Source organism: Glycine soja, chromosome 4 (assembly GCF_004193775.1).
Source record: "Glycine soja cultivar W05 chromosome 4, ASM419377v2, whole genome shotgun sequence".
Lineage (NCBI taxonomy): Eukaryota > Viridiplantae > Streptophyta > Magnoliopsida > Fabales > Fabaceae > Glycine > Glycine soja.
In genome coordinates this window covers 16,411,955-16,432,003 of record NC_041005.1, presented here as the reverse complement: position 1 = coordinate 16,432,003, position 20,049 = coordinate 16,411,955, and the positions used below count along the sequence as shown (strand labels likewise).

Genomic DNA, 20,049 nt, shown 5'->3' with positions numbered 1-20,049 from the left:
GCAGCTTGAACATACGAACTTGTATAAATTGCTGGGAATTGGTAACTACGTGTTTTGAGCTGAAATTTTTACTGAATTTTCTAGACATCTGGACCAAAATGAAGAAAAAAGAAACAAGCGATTTGAATTAAAGGAAAAAAAAGAAAAATCACACAAGTTGGCTGAAAAATCAGTGTCCAGGAAAAAAAAGTGAAAGGGGAGTGTGCTTGTTGTTTTGGCTCAAAATTTGTTCTATAATTGATTCCTATTTTATTCCAATCCTTGTTCTGAAACTTCAATTGAAAATTATTGTGAAAACAAGTGCCAAAACTAGAGTTTTCTTGAGTCCTTTTTTTTTAGTTTTTCTACTCCACTCTAGAGCCATTCTAGGTTTCTCTTAGAGTCCTAGCCTGCTTTTGTGTGCTTTTCATTGCTTTAATTGTTGAATAATCCTTGAACATTTTTCTTGTTAAAACTCTATTGGTTTAGCTTTCATTTCATTTTTTTGGTCTTTGGTTATTGCTTGTCTCTTTGTTTCCTTGCTTGTGAGTTGCCATATAGGGAATTGGAAAGGAGGATTGGTGCCACACCTTGAAGAATTTGAGTCAAGAAGCAAGGGGCCAACCACCTTAAGAGCTATTGGACTAAGAAGCACTCCAAATTGAGTGAAACACCAAAGAGATAATAGACACCACAATTATGGACTTTTTTTGTAATTTTGTAATTGGCAATTTGTTTTGCATTCAAATTTTGTAACAAAAAGGCCTTTCATTGGAAGTAAGTTGGGAGCCTCCAATAGGTCACCCTACTTCCATTTGTATGTAATAATTTTAGGCAATTTTCCCTTAGGATAGTGAGTGTTTTGTTGGGAACCTTAAATGAGGTCATCCAAACACTCTTAGGATCCGCCTAGTTTGCATTTCTTGCACTTTAATTTCTTGCTTACTTTCATAGCTTATTTCCTTTACTCTCCATCGTCAAACCGCCTAGGTAGCTTGCCTTTTACCAATTAGTTTTTACCTTATATTTCACACCTCTTTTAGTGTTTATTTTGGCTAGTTTCAACCATAGTTTCTTTTACCTTTTGTTTTCAAAATCCTAACAAGAAAGAACCATAACTTAGGAACCAACATGAGTCTTCATTCTTCATCTTGGGTTAATGGTGAGGGTTCTACTCCTAAGGACTCCTTGTATAAGATATTCGATGAGTTGAGATCCCTTAAGTTGTGGAAAGAAAAACAAGAGAGAAAAGAAAAAGGTAAAAAAGAGTGAAAGAAATAAGTCAAGATGAAAGAGAGAAAATAAGAGAGGAAGAAAGAAGAAAAATAATGAAAGAAATGAAAAGAGAAAAACATGTCTCCTATTGTAGTCATGACTCTTGCAAAAGTTTAAGTGAAGAACTTAACGACTATTATAGAGGGCGCCATAGTTCACATACTAAACATCACTCCCCAAGAAGAGAAAAGGATATAAGGCCTCAAGAGGTTAACATTAGCCTCCCATATTTCCATGTAAAAGATAATGTTGAGGCCTACATAGATTGGGAAATGAAGGTTGAACAACTCTTTGCTTGCCATCATATTAGCGAAGAGAGAAAAGTTCCATTGGCTACCCTTAGTTATCAGGGGTATGCCCTCTATTGGTGGACTTCCCTTGTTAGGGAACGAAGGATTCATGGGGATCCTCTAGTAGAGTATTGGAATGATCTTAAGAGTGCCCTTAGGAAGAGGCACATTCCCTCTTACTATGAAAGGGAGCTTATAGACAAGCTTTAAATGCTTAGACAAGGGAGTATGAGTGTTGAAGAATATAGACAACAAATGGAACTACTCTTTTTAAGAGCTGGACTTAGGGAGGAGGAAAGAACAAGCATAGCTAGGTTCCTTAGTGGGCTTAATATGGAAGTGAGGGACAAGGTTGAACTCCTTCCTTATAGGGACCTAGATGAACAAGTCCAACTTTGTATAAGAGTGGAGCAACAACTTAAAAGAAAGTCTTCTTCAAAATCTTATGGCTCTCACTCTTATCCAAGGAAGGACCAAGCCCATGGAATTTTAGGGGCTGCACCTTCAAAACCCAAGGAAGATAAGGGTAAGACCATAGAGAAATACACCATTAAGACTAGTTCCCTAGAAAGGACTAGCAACATTAAATGCTTCAAATGTCTTGGGAGAGGTCACATTGCCTCTCAATGCCCCACAAAGAAAATCATGATCATGAGGGGTCAAGACATTTATAGTAGTCAAGAGGAGACTACTTCTTGCCCTTCCTCTAGTGGAAGTGAAGATGATGTAAGGGGTGAAGAGTCTAGTGAGGAAGTCTACCCCCATGAAGAAGGTGACCTCTTAATGGTTAGAAGGCTCCTTGGAGGTCAATCTTGTGATCTATCTCAATTCCAAAGAGAGAACATCTTTCATACAAGATAAAAAAGTTTAGATAAAACTTGTTCTCTCATTGTGGATAATGGATCTTGTTGCAATTGTTGTAGCACAAGATTAGTTTCCAAGTTGAACCTCACTATCATTCCCCACCCAAAACCTTATAAACTTCAATGGCTCAATGAGCAAGGGGAAATGATAGTTAACCAACAAGTGAAGGTACCTTTCTCCATTGGGACATATAAGGATGAAGTTAATTGTGATATAGTTCCCATGGAGGCAGGACATATTCTTTTAGGAAGGCCATGGCGATTTGATAGGAAGATCATTTATAATGGCCTAACTAATGAGATTACCCTCACCTATCTTGGCACTAAATTTATGTTGCATCCTCAAACACCTTCACAGGTGGCCAAAGATCAACTAACTATGAAAGATAAGAGGGATGAGGAAGAAAAAGTAGAAAAACAAAAGAAAAAGAAAGATAGTAAGGCCTTGTCTTCAAAGGCCAAGGAGAAGGAAAAAGAGGGAAAGGATTCCTCCAAGAAGATTGTTAAGAAGGAAAATCATTTTGCAACAAAAGGTGATATTAAAATAACACTCCTTCTTAAACAATCTTTCTACCTTCTCCTATCAAGGGAAATATCCCTTAGCACTGCCACAATTCCTACATTTGAGACCTTACCCCCAAAGGTCCAAGAACTCTTACATGAATTTGGTGATATATTTCCCAAAGAGATACCCCCTGGGCTACCTCCTTTAAGGGGAATAGAACACCAAATAGATTTAGTCCCAGGAGCAAGCCTTCCTAATAGGCCAGCCTATAGGACTAACCCTCAAGAGACTAAGGAGATAGAGTCTCAGGTTAAAGAATTGTTGGATAAGGGCTGGGTCCAAGAGAGCCTAAGCCCATGTGTTGTGCCAGTGTTGTTGGTGCCCAAAAAGGATGGTACATGGAGAATGTGTACAGATTGCAGGGCCATCAACAACATCACTGTAAAGTATAGGCACCCCATTCCTAGACTTGATGATTTTCTTGATGAGTTGCATGGTGCCAATATCTTTTCAAATTGATCTTAAAAGTGGTTATTACCAAATCAGGATGAAAAAGGGTGATGAGTGGAAAACCGCTTTCAAGACCAAGTTTGGTTTGTATGAATGGCTAGTGATGCCTTTTAGGCTCACTAATGCACCAAGCACCTTTATGAGGCTTATGCATCATGTCTTAAGGGATTTCATAGGTAGATTTGTAGTTGTTTATTTTGATGATATTTTAGTGTACAGTAGGAGCCTAGATGATCACTTAAGACATCTCAGGCAAGTTCTTTCAGTCCTTAGGAAAAACACCCTCTATGCAAATATAGAGAAATGTACATTTTGTGTAGATAATATAGTCTTCTTAGGTTTTGTAGTTGGTAGAAATGGGGTCCAAGTGGAAGCTGAGAAAATCAAGGCCATCCAAGAATGGCCCACCCCAAAAAGTGTGGGAGATATTAGGAGCTTCCATGGGTTAGCAAGCTTCTATAGAAGGTTCGTTCCTAATTTCTCTACAATTGCATCACCTCTCAATGAGCTGGTGAAGAAGAATGTGGCATTTTCCTGGGGTGAAAAACAAAAGCAAGCCTTTGCTTTGCTCAAAGAAAAGCTTACTAAGGCACCTGTTCTAGCTCTTCCTGACTTTTCTAAAACTTTTGAGCTAGAATATGATGCCTCTGGAGTGGGAGTTGGAGCTGTATTGTTACAAGGTGGGCACCCTATTGCTTATTTTAGTGAAAAAATTCATAGTGCCACCCTCAACTACCCCACCTATGATAAAAAGCTTTATGCCTTAATAAGAGCCCTCCAAACATGGGAACATTACCTTGTTTCCAAGGAATTTGCCGTTCAGAGTGATCATCAATCACTTAAGTACATTAGAGGGCAAAGCAAGTTAAACAAAAGGCATGCAAAATGGGTAGAGTACCTAGAGCAATTTCCATATATTATCAAATACAAAAAGGGAAAAACAAATGTCGTAGTTGATGCCCTCTCTAGGAGACACACATTGTTTTGCTTCCTAGGAGCTCAAATTTTAGGATTTGATAATATTAGGGACTTGTATGCTTTAGATGAACATTTCTCTCCCATTTATGAAAGTTGTGGGAAAAAGGCCCAAGATGGATTCTATTTGGCTAAGGGGTATTTGTTCAACAAGGGAAAGCTTTGCATATCCCAAGGATCCATTAGGAAATTACTTGTAAAAGAGAGCCATGAGGGTGGGCTCATGGGCCACTTTGGGATAGACAAGACCCTTGTCTTACTCAAAGAAAAGTTTTATTGGACCCATATGAAGAAAGATGTCCATAAGCATTGCACTAGGTGTGTGGCTTGTTTACAAGCCAAGTCTAGGGTGATGCCTCATGGGCTATACACACCCTTTCCCATCCCCTCTGCACCTTGGGTAGACATTAGTATCGACTTTGTCCTTGGGCTTCCTAGAACCTAAAGAGGTGTAGACTCTATCTTTGTGGTGGTGGATAGGTTTAGCAACATGGCGCACTTTATACCCTACCACAAGGTGGATGATGCTTCCCACATCTCAAAACTCTTTTTTAGGGAAGTTGTGAGACTCCATGATTTGCCTAGGACCATTGTGTCAGATAGAGATGCTAAGTTCCTTATCCACTTCTGGAAAACCTTATGGGCTAAGCTAGGAACTAAACTTCTTTTCTCTACCACTTGTCATCCACAAACTGATGGGCAAACAGAGGTAGTGAATAGGTCTTTATCCACCCTTTTAAGGGCTCTTCTGAAAGGCAACCATAAGTCTTGGGATAAGTATCTTCCTCATGTAGAATTTGCCTACAACAGGGGGGTTCGTAGAACCATCAAGTAGTCCCCTTTTGAGGTTGTCTATGGGTTCAATCCCCTAACACCGTTAGACCACATTCCCCTCCCACTGGACACTTCTTTTATACATAAAAAAGGGGAATCTAGGTTAGAGTTTGTAAAGAAGTTGCATGAGAGGGTTAATAACCAAATAGAGAACCAAACAAAGGTGTATTCAACTAAAGGCAATAGAGGAAGAAAAGAGCTAATTCTTAATGAGTGTGACTGGGTTTGGCTCCATCTTAGGAAGGATAGATTCCCTACTAAAAGGAAATCCAAGCTTAGCCCTAGAGGGGATGAACCTTTTCAAGTTTTGGAGAGGATCAATAACAATGCCTATAGATTGGACCTCCCAAAAGAGTATGGAGTCAGCACCACTTTTAACATTTCTGATTTAATTCCTTTTGCAGGTGGAGTTGATATTGAGGAGGAGGAACTAACATATTTGAGGTCAAATCCTCTTCAAGGGGAAGGGGATGATGCAATCCTCCCTAGGAAGGGACCAGTCACTATAGCCATGAGCAAGAGGCTCCAAGAGGATTGGGCAAGAGCTGCTGAAGAAGGCCCTAGGGTTCTCATGAACCTCAAGGTAGAACTTTGAACCCATGGGCCAAGATTGGGTCCAATTATCTTTGTACATATTAGACTAGGATGTCATTATATTTGGTCCTTGAATTTAGGGCTCCATAATGTAGGTAGGGTACCCTAGAAATATAGGATTTTTCATCCCTTGTATTTTAGGGCACCTACACTAGTTTTTGTATTAGGGGTAGTTTTGTAATTTCACATACACTAAGTGAATATTTGATGTGTGTGGTTGGAAATAAATTTAATTGAATTGGTAGAAGTCCAATCCAATTAAATTTTGGAGGGGGAGGTGAGCATTTGCTTACTACACCCTATTGTTACATCATATAGTCACACTTTGTGCATGTCCTTCATGCTTTACATGCCTCATGACACCTAAGCACACTTAGTGGACAATCTTGGAATTGATCTTTGATTAGTGGGCTGAACCATAACCAAAATTCACTAATCATAATCAGTGAAATTTTGGATCCAAAGTTTGGCTCCACAAATTCAATTTCAAATTCAAGTGAAATTTGAATTGAATTCAAATTTCCCTCCAATTTTGTGTGACACTTAGGCTATAAATAGAGGTCATGTGTGTGCTTTTTTTTTAACTTTGATCATTTGAATATTAAACTTCAGATTTCATAGCTCTTTTAGAGCACAAAATTTCATGCTCTTCTCTTCCTCTCCCTTCATTCATCTCCTTCTTCCTCCAAGCTCTTATTCATGGCCTCCTATGGTGGTGAGCTTCTTCTAGACTCATGTTCTCCTTGAAGCGGCGTCTCCTCTCTTGCTTCCTTCTCCATTCCGCTACCATTCATCTTCCAAGAAGCAAAGGAATCCATTGATGAAGGAGATCCTAGGCCTAGAAGCTCCAATGGAGCTTACATCAATCTCAAGCGGTTAGTCCTTTGAATCTTTTGACAAGAGAATGAAGGGAATAAAGAAGAAGAATTGAACAAGTTTTTGGACAATGAACTTTTCTTAAAATAGAAAGTATTGAACAAAAACTCTATGAAAGAAATTTGTTATGCATGAAAGGAAATCAGTCTTTTTAAGTTCGTGTCGTGGTCACATATTTATAATCATTTGATGACTCAAGTTAAAGTTTGTGACTCTTGGTAATTTCTTTAAAACTAGTCACTTTTTAAAAATTGTGACTCTTTTGAAAAATAGTTACTTTAAAAGTTGTGACTCTTTTGAAAAACTCTTCAGAAATAAGTCGCTTTAAGTATTGTGACTTTTGGAAATTTATTTTTCAAAATCAGTCACTGGTAATCGATTACCATCATAGTGTAATCGATTATACATCAACAGATGTGACTCTTCATGTTTAATTTTGAAAATCAAAACGTTTAGAAACACTGGTAATCGATTACAAGTATTATGTAATCGATTACACAAGTTTGAAATGATTTGAAAAAGTTTTTATCACAAGTTGTGACTCTTGAAATTTGAAATCTAACGTTTTAAAACATTGGTAATTGATTACAACGTTGTAAATCAGTTTTGGAAACAAAGTTGGCTATTGGTAATCGATTACTACCTTCAGGTAATCGATTACCAGAGAGTAACACTCTTTGGTAAAAGATTTTTCTTTTTGAAAAATTCTTGTGCTATTCAATGTTTTGAAAAACTCTTTTAATACTTATCTCTGTTGATTCTTCTCTTGATTCTTGAATCTTGAGTCTTGATTCTTTACTTGAATATTGAATCTTGATCTTGAATCTTGAATCTTGATCTTGATTATTCTTGAATCTTGTTTGACTCTTGATTCTTTGGCATCATCAAAATAATCTTGGAAGGCATTGCTTCTACAATCTCCCCCTTTTTGATGATGACAATCCTGAAATCAAGAGGATACATACAAGTTTTGTTCTACCATTCACTCATCTCTTTCTCCCCCTTTCTTTTTGAATTTATGCTTAATTTTAAAGCTTTGAAAATATAATATATTGATTTCTGAAATACCCTTTTCTCTCCCCTTTTGGCAACATCAAAAAGGCCAAAGTGCGTAAAATAAAACTGATCGAGGTCGTACCCAAATCAAATAAACATTAAAAATGCAGTATCTAGGAAGTGATCCTAGGTCGTCTCCCAACGAGCAATGATCAACCAAACGTTCATAACAGATAGTAAAAAAACAGTAACGAATTGGGGGGGGGGGTTGTTTGCTTTTGTAAATTAAACACCAAATAGATGTGAATCATAAAATATCAGAATTAAAACACGTTGCTTCCCCTTGATTAACAAGCAAGTCTCTTATCCTAGGTTACGAGAGTTTATCCTTTATCAGTTCAACCACTTAATCCAACCCTAAATTAAATTACTAAGCGAAATTTAACATAAGGCATTCATTATGTGATTAAGCAACACATACACCAATTAAACATAAATGATCATTAAGCATGAATGTAAATTAAGCGCAGAGACAATTAATCAAGCACTAAGCATGCATGAATTAATAGCAACAAATTCAGAGTAATTAGTGAAGAGGAAAAATTGAACAGAATTTAATAGTAATAATAGAACCTCAAAGAGAACTGTGCTTGATCCTCAAGAGAAAACAACACTGGAGACTTAGCTTTCCATTAATCAATAAGGAACGAAATTATAGATTGAAGAACGAAATTTTATTGCTGAAACGAAAAGTAAAAACTGGAATTGTAAAACGAAAAAGTGTCTAAAAGAAGAAAAGCCTAAAACTAAAAACGAAAACAGGAGAGAGAGGAGAGAGAGAGAAGAGAGCCTAAACTAGAACCTTGGTGCTGTTATATAGTTTTCAGCCCCAAAGCTTACAAATCTGTTTTAAGTCCAAGCACATAAATAAAATAAAATCTACATGAAATAAAATTTAAATAAGATAAGATAAGATCTAGATGTAATAATATCTAGATTAGATAAAATCTAGATAATATCTAGATAAGATAAAGTCTAGATAAGATAAAATTTTGTAGAATAAAATAGTCTACCTTCTTCAAGTCCAAGCCCAATTCTGGATTCAAGTCCAATGCTTCATTAATTTCTGAAATTAGATTAAAAACATCAAATTAGCTGAATGGGCCCAAATAATAAAACTGCCTAATTAATTTGACAATTAAGATTAATTAGTACTTAAAATGGTGCAAAAAGGGTTAAGAAATAGGAGAAAATAATGGCACATCAAAATCCCCCATACTTAGCCTTTTGCTCTCCTGGGCAAAATGAAATAAAGAACAAAATCCAAGGATATCAAAGAGAGACAAACAAAAACATTTACATATTTCTCAATGAACATCAAGGAATGAAAGGAATGGGTAACATCTAACATGAAGAGATCCAAAGAGTCAAGACATTCGTGAAAATCATCCAAGCAACCCAATCATGGTAAAATAGTTAATCAGCTCAAGAATGAAAAGTGATAAAGCCTCACAAGATATACACTCTATCTCTCAAGTGTCTAGGCTACTGTTTACTCTCGAAGCACCCATGAAAACAAACACCACATAGACTTGGCAAAATTCTAAAATTGACAAAAAACTTGACAAACACATGCACATGAGGATCAAAAGGTCTTTAAAGGTTGTAATGGGGCCAAGGACAAGGTAGGGGAAAAAATATGGAATAAGTAGCTAAATCCCAAAGGAATAGAGGAGCAATAGGGAACAAGTGGAAATTAAGCATAAGTAGTAAACCCAAACCCTCTAATATCAACAAAAATCAACCAAGGCTCCCAAATCAAGTCCTCATAACAAGACCTCATTTATTCAACTTGACTTTTTTTTTTTTGAACAGTAAGAATTTGCAGAATTTGCAGTAATTGAATTTTTTTTTCATTTTTTTTAAAAAGTACGAATTTGAAGATTAAAGCAAGAACTAGTCAATATATATATACATCCAGCATGGCCAAAATAAAACATTAAGCATGGCCAAAAATCATATCTTCCAATGAAACATACCCCCCCACACTTATTCCCAACTTATTCCTAAAACAATTCCAAAGCTCCAAAATTCCTTAAGGATAAAGTGATATCATGGTTTTTCACTTAAGGCTTGTAATGAACTTCAAAACAAAGAAAGGGGAACATAAGCTCAAAGGGGCTATCAAAGGAATTAATTCAAGGTAAGTCCATTTGGCTAGAAGCTTATAAGAACAAAATTGCCTAAATCATTTCCAAATATGCATGTGAATTAGGAAGCATCAACAAGAATCAAGCCAAGGCTATTGTGCAAGCAATCAATGGGGCAAAACACACCAAAAGATTATGATGATGGATGGCTCAAATTCTCACAAAGGTAAACTTATCACTTTCAAATTGAGCTTTCAAAATTATCATGACATGTAGAGGAAAAACAAGGAATTCAAATCACAAAATGTCAAGAGACTTTTATTTTCTGAACAATTAACCATTTCTTGAACATATCCTATAATTCAAAGAGAAATATGCAAAGTTGTACATGCAAACAGAATTGACCTAAAATATTAAACTAGAAACCCAACAAAACTAACAAATTTAACACAAACAAAACTAGCAAAACCAAAACCAAAGAACACTCCCCCCCCCCCCATACTTAAACAACACATTGTCCTCAATGTAGCACAATTAAAAGATTAAAAGCAATTAAACCATCAAATAGAATCGGACAAGTGTAATAAAAGCAAAGAAGGAGATAGGAAAAGAAGAACTCCCTAAGTCATGGTGGAGGAAGAGTAGGGTGGAGTAAGGAAGTCTCTTCCACCACTACGTCCACTAAAGAAGGGTTCGTGAGGAATGGCTTAAGTTGGTGTTCATTGACCTTGAAGCTCTTGTTTGTGGAGTCGCTTTTGATCTCAACAATACCATAAGGAAAAACATTAGTAACAACAAAAGGACCAATCCACTTAGACCTCAACTTACCACACATGAGTCCAAGCTTAGAATTATACAATAACACTTTTTGCCCAACCATGAAGTCCTTCTTAATTATCATGCTATCATGGAACTTCTTGGTCTTTTCTTTGTAGAACTTGGCATTCTCATACGCTTCTAGGCGGATCTCATCTAACTCACTCAGTTGCAACTTTCTTTCCTCACTAGCTTGATCCATAGAGAAGTTGCAGGTCTTCACTGCCCAGTATGCTTTGTGCTCAATCTCAACTGGAAGATGACATACCTTTCGAAAGACAACCCGATAAGGAGACATTCCTATGGGTGCTTTGTAGGCAGTCCTATGTGCCCAAAGAGCATCATTAAGCCTGGTACTCCATTTTTTCCTGCTTGGCTGCACAATCTTCTCTAAGATTCTCTTGATCTCCCTGTTAGAAATTTCTGCCTGTCCATTGGTTTGGGGTGGTATGGTGTGGATACCCTGTGTACGACCCTGTACTTTTTGAGCAAGACATGCATTGATTTGTTGCAAAAATGGGTTCCTTGATCACTAATAATTGCTTTAGGTACTCCAAACCTGCAAAACAAATTAGATCTGACAAAATCTACAACAACCTTAGCATCATTAGTTCTAGTGGGCTTGGCTTCCACCCATTTTGAAACATAATCAACTGCAAGGAGAATGTAAATATAACCAAAAGATACAGGAAAAGGGCCCATGAAATCTATACCCCAGACATCAAACACCTCACAAAATAGCATAGGTTGCTGAGGCAATGGTTGTCGCCATGTAAGTGCACTTCCTGCTCTCTGACACTGCTCACAAGTGCTACAAATCTTCCACACATCTTTAAAGATGGTGGGCCAATAAAAGCCACATTCAAGCACTTTGCGAGCTATCCTTTGAACACCCAGATGACCTCCCGATGTGGAAGAATGACAGAACCGCAGGACTGAGTCAGTCTCATGATCTGGAATGCATCGTCTAATGACTTTATCACTGCACAATTTCCACAAGTAGGGGTCATCGCAAATAAAATGCTTAGCATCACTTTTAATTTTATCTTTTTGAGCCTTAGATGCTAAGGGAGGAAAAATAAAAGCAACTAAATAATTGACAATGTTAGCAAACCAGGGAGTAGAAAGAGAATCAGAAATACTATACAGTATATATAAATGATCATCCGGGAAATCATCCCGAATTGGTGAGTCCTCATCAGACACATGTTCGATCCGACTCAAATGATCAGCAATCAAATTTTGTGCTCCGCTCCTATCACAGATCTCCAAGTCAAATTCTTGGAGCCAGAGCATCCATCAGATCAACCTAGGCTTTGAATCAGCCTTCTTCAACAAGTACTTTAAAACTGCATGGTTAGTATAAACAATAATGCGAGTACCAAGCAAATAAGAACGAAATTTTTCAAGAGCAAAAACTATGGCTAGTAGCTCTTTCTCAGTAGTAGTATAATTCGCTTGGGCAGCATCTAAAGTCCTAGAAGTAAAATATATCACCCTAGGCAATTTATCAATTTTCTGAGCAAGGACAGCCCCCAATGCATAATTGGATCCATCACACATAAGCTCAAAAGGGACTGTCCAGTCGGGTGCCTGGATGATGGGGGTGGTAGTCAGTGCTCCTTTGAGGCAATCAAAAGCCTTTTTGCATTTATCATTAAAGTCAAACTCCACCTCCTTTTGTAACAAGTTGGATAGTGGAAGGGCTACTTTGCTAAAATCTCTTATAAAGCGCCTGTAGAATCCTACATGACCAAGAAAAGATTGCACCTCTCGCACACAAGAGGGGTAAGGCAATTGTGAAATAACATAAATTTTTGCAGGATCTACTTCAATGCCCTTATTGGAAATAATGTGGCCTAAAACTATACCTCGCTCAACCATAAAATGACATTTTTTAAAATTTAGAACAAGGTTAGTTTCAGTGCATCTATTCAAAACCTTTTCCAGACTATCCAAACAAACATAAAAAAGGATCTATATACAGTGAAATCATCCATAAACACCTCTATGCAATTTTCTAAAAAATGACTAAAAATACTAATCATGCACCGTTGGAAGGTACCAAGGGCATTGCACAGGCCGAAAGGCATCCTCCTATAAGCAAAAGTGTCGAAGGGGCAGGTGAATATGGTCTTTTCCTGATCCTCAAGAGCAATAGTGATTTGCATATAACCAGAAAAACCATCAAGGAAACAGTAGTGGGATTTACCTGCCAGGTGTTCAAGCATCTGGTCAATGAATGGCAGTGGAAAATGGTCCTTTTTGGTAACCTGGTTTAGCCTCCTATAGTCGATGCAGACTCTCCAACTGTTCTACACCCGAGTAGGAATCAGCTCCTCCTTCTCATTTTTTATCACGGTGAAGCCGGTTTTCTTCGGGACTACCTGGACGGGACTCACCCATTGGCTGTCAGAGATAGGACAAATGATTCCAGCTTGCAAAAGCTTGGTTACCTCCTTCTTCACTACATCAAGAATTACCGGGTTGAGTCTTCTCTGTGGTTGTCTTACTGGTTTAGCCCCATCCTCTAAATTTATCCGATGCATACATTTGGATGGGCTAATACTAGGAATGTCCGTCAGGGTCCAGCCTATAGCCTTCTTATGCTTCTTGAGAACTGATAACAGCTTCTCCTCTTGCTCATCAGCAATGGAGGCAGATATAATTACTGGAAAACTTTTGCTCTCATCTAAGTAAGCATATTTTAAATTTGATGGCAGAGGCTTCAATTCTGGTGTGGCCAGCTGGATAGTGGTAGAAAGAGATGGTTTCTCAGCCTGTACCTCATAAAGAAAGTCAGAAGTATGTGTACTTCCTAAAATATGGTTAGTTCTATCTGACTTTATAAAATCAATCTCAAGAGGTAAAACATCAGACATGTAATCAATATCAAATTCAGATTCACTCTCAGCATCAAATTCAGACATATGATCAAGTACAAATTCAGATTCAATGCATGAAGAGTGACAGGCATGCAGATTAGAATGAAGATCAGTCATGTATTCATCAACAATATGGTCAATTATTTCAACACGAAATACAGAAAGATCTTCAGATGGGTGTTTCATAGCATCAAGAATATTAAAATGAACAGTTATATCACCAAACTCCATAGATAGTGTGCCTGCATATACATCTATCTTAGTTCTAGCAGTTTTCATAAAAGGTCTACCTTGAATGATGGGAACTGATCCTTTAGAAAATCCCTCCTCCATATTCAAAATATAAAAATCAACAAGGAAAATCAGTTCACCAACTCTAACTAAGACATCTTCTATGAAACCAGCAAGATAGGCAACACTTCTATTAGCTAAATGAATTACCACATCAGTTGATTGCAAGGGACCAAGAGATAGAGAATTAAAAAGAGACAGAGTCATCACACTAACAGAAGCTCCTAAATCTAGCATGGCATTGTCAAACTTATTGTTCCCTATAATACAAGGTATGCTAAATGTACCTGGATCTTTACATTTTTCAGGGATTTGGGGAACAGATTTACCAATCAATGAGGGGACATTTATGCCCATACTAATTCCTTCACTTCCTTTAAGCTTCCGCTTATTAATGCACAGCTCCTTCAAGAATTTAGCATATCTTGGAATTTGCTTTATTGCATCCAGCAGAGGTATGTTTACCTCTACTTTTCTAAATTTTTCCAATATCTCCTTCTCTACCTCTTCCAATATTTTGTTGGAAATTGCTCTTGGAAGGAATGGAAGAGGGATATGCTGCTTCTCTTTAGATTCACCTGCATAGAAATTGTTAGGTAACTTACTCTTTAAATTTTTGTCATCATCTTTTTCTGGAGTAGAGTGAAGTTAGGCAGGTTCATTTGCAGATGAGGAAGATGTTGCTGGTTGAGGTCCTTGACATTGCTTTCCCAACCTCAATGTAATGGCACTCACATTTTTGGGATTTTGGACAGATGGAGAAGGTAATCTGTTAGAATTCTGGGACTGTTGTTGATTTAACTGTGTAGCCAATTGTCCCATTTGATTAGTTAAGCTCTGAATGGAGGCTCTGGTCTCTTGTTGAAACTGCATGTTTTGCATAGTCATTTGCCTCACAAGTTCTTCAAGGGAAGGTTGCGGAGGAGCCTCAACTGTTTGCTGTTTCTGGGGCTGTTGCTGTTGTTGTTGTTGCTGCTGGATTGGTGGAGGAATGTATGGTCTGCTTGGGCCAGCAACATTCTGAAAATAAGGCTATTGTTGTTGCTGTTGTTGTGAAGGACTCGACCATCTAAGGTTGGGATGATTCCTCCACCCGGGGTTGTACCTGTTGCTGGAGAAGTCATAATTGTTCTGTTGTGGCTGATTTTGCTGCTGAGGTTGAGGATGTCTGTTGTAGATGTTTGCAGCATAAGCTTCAGGCTGTTCAATTGCTTTAGATTGTTGTACAGAAGGGCAAAGGTTTGTGTGGTGGTCGGCAGAGGAGCATAAACCACAGAGTCTGGCGACAGGTGCAGATTTTTTATTCATGGCCAGTTGGGTTACCAGGTTAACAAAGGAATCTAGTTTACCTTCAAGCTTCTTAGTCTCGGCTGATGAAGATGAATTCATGGCTACTTCATGCACTTCTCTAATGACAATAGCATCACTTCTGGCACTAAATTGCTGGGAGTTTGAAGCCATCTTCTCAATTAAACTTCTAGCTTCAGCAGGGATAATGTCTCCAAGGGCTCCACCACTGGCAGCATCTATCATACTTCTCTCCATGTTGCTGAGTCCTTCATAAAAATATTGGAGGAGAAGCTGCTCAGAAATCTGGTGGTGAAGACAACTGGCACATAGTTTCTTAAATCTCTCCCAGTATTCATATAAGCTCTCTCCACTCAGTTGCCTAATTCCTGAAATATCTTTTTTGAAGGTCGTGGTCTTGGAAGCAGGGAAATTTTTATCTAAGAATACTCTCTTGAGGTCATCCCAGCTCATGATGGACCTTGGAGCAAGGTAATATAATCAGTCCTTTGCCACTCCCTCTAAAGAATGAGGAAAAGCCTTCAGAAATATGTGATCCTCCTGGACATCTGGGGGTTTCATGGTGGAGCAGACAATATGCAATTCTTTCATATGTTTGTGCGGGTCTTCACCTGCAAGGCCATGAAACTTTGGAAGCAAATGGATCAGTCCAGTTTTAAGAACATATGGGACATCCTCATCAGGGTATTGGACGCACAAGCTTTCCTAGGTGAAATCAGGTGCAGCCATTTCCCTTAGAGTCCTCTCACGGGGTGGAGGTTGTGCCATGTTCTCAGAATGTTCAAAACAATAATGCTCAAAATCACCAATAACATAATACTCAGGATGCTCAAAAGGTAATAAATGATGTTTAACTAATCTATGAAATGTTCTATCTATCTCAGGATCAAAGGTTTGTAAGTCAGATGGATTGCCTCTAGTCATACACTATATTCAGCATGCATAACTAGTTGCCTTCTTATGCAAGTAACAATGTAGGTTTGAACTACAGCTACCATTAAATGATATCCAAATGACTTGAAATTTTGTGAGAAACCTTATAAAATGGTGAGAAGATAGCACAAAAAATTTCAAACAAAAATTCAAAGTCTAACTATAGAAGCTAAAAATGATAATAAGATTGCCACGGCATGGGAAATTTTTTTTCTACCCCAAATACATATATAATGATAGCGATTTTGATAACCGGAGCAAAAGTTATGGCCATTTGAAGTTTTGACAAAAATCGAATTTGCTACTTTTTTGGAACTTCCAAATCTGACCAAACTAAGGGTTCCAGCTATTTTTCCCACAAAATATGGATAAACAAAAGTGACCACAAAAAAATTCAGCCAAAAATAACAACTATAGCTACCAAAACAAAAAAATCCCAATTAATTCAGCAAGGGTGGTCTCTAAAATCTGTTGCTAAGGGATTTCCACTACTACCCTGTTTTCCAGTTCAACAAAAGTGGTCGTTAAATCCGTCGCAAATCACTATTCACAGCAAAACACAAAAACTGAAACAGGGGAAGCGCTGAACAGAAAAACTAAAACAAAACACCACACTAAAGAAAATAACAAGACTCTAAACACACTAACACAACATACGAAAGCATAAAACAACTAAACATAAAACAAGAATTACTAGCTATTATGAACCTTTGGACACTACTCCCCGGCAACGACGCCAAATTTGATCGAGGCCGTACCCGAATCAAATAAACATTAAAAATGCAGTATCTAGGAAGTGATCCTAGGTCGTCTCCCAACGAGCAATGATCAACCAAACGTTCATAACAGATAGTAATAAAACATTAACGAATTGTGGGGGGGGGGGTGTTTGCTTTTGTAAATTAAATAGCGAATAGATGTGAATTATAAAATATCATAATTAAAACACGTTGCTTCCCCTTGATTCACAAGCAAGTCTCTTATCCTAGGTTATGAGAGTTTATCCTTTATCAGTTCAACCACTTAATCCAACCCTAAATTAAATTACTAAGCAAAATTTAACATAAGACATTCATTATGTGATTAAGCAACACATACACCAATTAATCATAAACGATCATTAAGCATGAACGTAAATTAAGCACAGAGACAATTAATCAAGCACTAAGAATGCATGAATTAATAGCAAAAAATTCAGAGTAATTAGTGAAGAGGAAAAACTAAACAAAATTTAATAGTAATAATAGAACCTCAAAGAGAACTATGCTTGATCCTCAAGAGAAAACAACGCTGGAGACTTAGTCTTCCATTAATCAATAGAAAACGAAATTATAGATTGAAGAATGAAATTTTATTGCTGAAATGAAAAGTAAAAACTGGAATTGCAAAACGAAAAAGTGTCTAAAAGAAGAAAATCCTAAAACTAAAAACGAAAGGGAGGAGAGAGAGAAGAGAGCCTAAACTATAACCTTGGTGTTGTTATATAGTTTTCAGCCCCAAAGCTTACAAATCTGTTTTAAGTTCAAGCCCATAAATAAAATAAAATCTAGACAAGATAAGATAAGATAAAATAAAATCTAGATGAAATAAAATCTAATTAAGATAAGATAAGATCTAGATGAAATAATATCTAGATTAGATAAAATCTAGACAATATCTAGATAAGATAAAGTCTAGATAAGATAAAATTTTGTAGAATAAAATAGTCTGCCCTCTTCAAGTCCAAGCCCAATTCTGAATTCAAGTCCAATGCTTCATTAATTTCTGAAATTAGATTAAAAACATTAAATTAGCTGAATGGGCCTAAATAATAAAACTGCCTAATTAATTTGACAATTAAGATTAATCAGTACTTAAAATGGTGCAAAAAGGGTTAAGAAATAGGAGAAAATATTGGCATATCAAAAACATACATGAATAATTCTAAAACATACATTCAACACAATACCAAATGTAAGTACATACAACTAGACATATATATCATCAAAAATAATTAAGTTTAAAAACAAATATTAAAAGAAATACTAATTGTTCATATGTCATAAAAAAAATATAGCCAAATAAAAGGCTTTAAAAACAAAATATAATAATCTAAATCTATGAAGATGGTGGTGGAAGATTGAAGCAATCAATCAAGTAATTCAAACATATCAAACAAGAATCACACAAGGATTGAAGGATATAGATCACAGGCATCATCAAACATTCAGATTTGTTAAAGGTAATTTAAAAACTTGGAAAGTTCAAAGAACTCAATCAATCATGTAAACATTATTTTTTTTGAAACCTATATGCTCAATATCTTTATCATGCTCATGCTTGATGACACATTTTTCAAAATCAAAAAATACTTTATATATGAAAAATCTTATATATAAATAAATATATATAACATAATGGATTTTTGAAAAACTTTATGAATGAACCTTAAGCAAGTAATTCACATATCATATTAAAAATTATGCAAGAATCATAGGCATCATCAAATATTTGTTTTAAGAATAAACTTCGTGCTTTGAGAAAGGAAAAATAACTCAATCAAACATATAAGCATATACTCACAATATCAATTAACCAAGACAAACAAATAAAATTTTGTTAGTCGTCTTATAACAAGTTAATTGAAGGAAAGTTTCAACCAACTTAATTTAAAAGAGAATGGTTTTGATGTTAACTTTTTCATGATTTAAGTGCCTAGATCTTTAAAGATGGAAGTCAGATTTTTTCTTTTTGCTTAATCTTCTTGAGAGATTTTCTCATCGCTCTCGTAGTCCTTGGACAAAAGGTTGATCTCCTTCACCGAACCATCGGATGAGTCATTGTCATTCCAAGCAATATACGCCTTCTTGGATCTTCTTTCTTCATGGCTTTTCTTCTCATTCTTTTCTGGTCATCATTCATTTGTGGGGAAGTGTGCCTTTATGTGACCGGGTCGATTACACTTATAGCATTTAAGTGTTGAGGAACCTTCTTGAGATCTCTTCCCATTGTCGAAGTTATGGCATCTCTCCATTCTTCTATTTTTGACGAATTTATGAAACTTCTTCACAAAGAGTGAGAAGTCCTCTTCATCATCAGATTCTTCTTCTTCTTCTTCATTGTGGAAGCAATGCCTTCCAAGATTATTTTGATGATGCCAAAGAATCAAGAGTCAAGCAAGATTCAAGAATAATCAAGATCAAGGTTCAAGTAAAGAATTAAGACTCAAGATTCAAGAATCAAGAGAAGACTCAACCAAGATAAGTATTAAAAGAGTTTTTCAAAACATTGAATAGTACAAGAATTTTTCAAAAAGAAAAATCTTTTACCAAAGAGTTTTACTCTCTGGTAATCGATTACCCGAAGGTAGTAATCGATTACCAGTAGCCAACTTTGTTTTCAAAACTGATTTACAAAGTTGTAATCAATTACCATAATCATGTAATCGATTACCAATGTTTTAAAACGTTAGATTTGAAATTTCAAGAGTCACAACTTGTGATAAAACTTTTTCAAATCATTTCAAACTTGTGTAATCGATTACACAATACTTGTAATTGATTACCAGTGTTTCTAAATGTTTTGATTTTCAAATTTAAACATGAAAAGTCACATCTATTGATGTGTAATCGATTACACTATGATGGTAATCGATTACCAGTGACTGATTTCAAAAAATAAATTTCCAAAAGTCACAATTCTTAAAGTGACTTGTTTCTGAAGAGTTTTTCAAAAGAGTCACAATTTTTAAAGTGACTAGTTTTAAAGAAATCATCAAATGATTATAAATATGTGACCATGGCATGAATTTAAAAAAACTGATTCCTTTCATGCATAACAGATTTCTTTCATAGAGTTTTTGTTCAATACTTTCTCTTTCAAGAAAAGTTCATTGACCAAAAACTTGTGCTATTCTTCTTCTTCATTCCCTTCTCGCTCTTGACAAAAGATTTCAAAGGACTAATCGCCTGAGATATCTTCTGTTTCTTA

At 36.4% G+C, this 20,049-nt stretch overlaps 1 non-coding gene across 1 annotated transcript; it reads left to right on the top strand.

The window, feature by feature from the left end:
- Positions 1-15,430: 15,430 nt before the first annotated feature.
- Positions 15,431-15,537, top strand: LOC114411036. Its single transcript, XR_003666421.1, has one exon. It is a non-coding gene; the product is annotated as a small nucleolar RNA R71 (small nucleolar RNA).
- The last annotated feature ends 4,512 nt before the right edge of the window (positions 15,538-20,049 follow it).